Source organism: Etheostoma spectabile, chromosome 13 (genome assembly GCF_008692095.1).
Source record: "Etheostoma spectabile isolate EspeVRDwgs_2016 chromosome 13, UIUC_Espe_1.0, whole genome shotgun sequence".
Classification (NCBI taxonomy): Eukaryota; Metazoa; Chordata; class Actinopteri; order Perciformes; family Percidae; genus Etheostoma; species Etheostoma spectabile.
The window spans coordinates 2,353,437-2,354,555 of NC_045745.1; the positions used below are offsets into that span (position 1 = coordinate 2,353,437).

Genomic DNA, 1,119 nt, shown 5'->3' on the forward strand with positions numbered 1-1,119 from the left:
CTTTGCAAATACAATTGATCACTTTCATTCCTCTGATCTTAACTATTAGTTAAAAGAATTCCCAATTTCAGCATTTTTAACTCAAATATTAGGTATAATTCTATTTAAATGAGGATTATTCACCATGCATTCCAAAAAGTAGTGTACATCTAGTAGTAGTAAGGTGGTGTTAGTGAAAAAAAAAGTCGGAAAAAGGGACAAAATGTCAAATTTTGTCGGGTTTTGACCCGGGAGGACAACACAAGGGTTAAGCATTATAAACTTTATAGGCTGATATGCCCTTTTTCCTACCCTATGTAGGTTACTTTGACGCTGCTATCCATACACCTTGTACTAGTATTTATTTGTCCTTGTACTGTTACGATTCCAGTTGACTGTGTGTAGTACTTGTATGTATGTGTCGTGTATGTGTTTATACCTGCTGCACACCTAATCGCCCTTCGGGACACAAATAAAATGGGAAGCTGAGTTGAAAGTGGAGCTCTAAAAGGGTGATAGTCACCCACTCTGTCATAGTGTCCAGCTGCTAACATTGTACAGTGAGGAAAATAAGTAGTTGAACACCCTGCTGTTTTGCAAGTTCTCCCACTTAGAAAAATGATATAGCTGATAGACAGGTGTTCATATACTTATTTGCAGCTGTACCATACAAATAAATAGTTAATAATCATGCATTGTGATTTCTGGATTTTTTTTTTAGACTATGTCTCTCACAGTGGACATGCACCTACGATGACAATTTCAGACCCCTCCATATTTTCTAAGTGGGAGAACTTGCAAAATAGCAGAGTGTTCAAATACGTATTTTCCTCACTGTATATTGAGGCAGCTGAATAGCATTGATGTCAGCCATGGCACACACTATACTTGCTCAATGTATGTACACACCGGCCAACAAAAGAAGCTTGCACAGAAAAAAAAGAGCAGCAAAACAGCAAAATTATCAGGAAATACAGTACAAGATGTGCAATAATAAAGAAAACATGCTGCAAATGTATCAACCTCAAGGGTCATCCAATAACTCATCTCTGTCTTGCCACAACATTTTATTGACATCACACCTGATATCCTGCCTTGTAGAGCAACAAGGGAAAAACCTTTGGCATGAAGCTACCCCCC

At 37.9% G+C, this 1,119-nt stretch overlaps 1 protein-coding gene across 3 annotated transcripts in view; it reads left to right on the forward strand.

The window, feature by feature from the left end:
• The window catches only part of robo4 (roundabout, axon guidance receptor, homolog 4 (Drosophila)), a 51,966-nt gene that overhangs the window by 22,494 nt on the left and 28,353 nt on the right, over positions 1-1,119 (forward strand). The window lies entirely within an intron of this gene.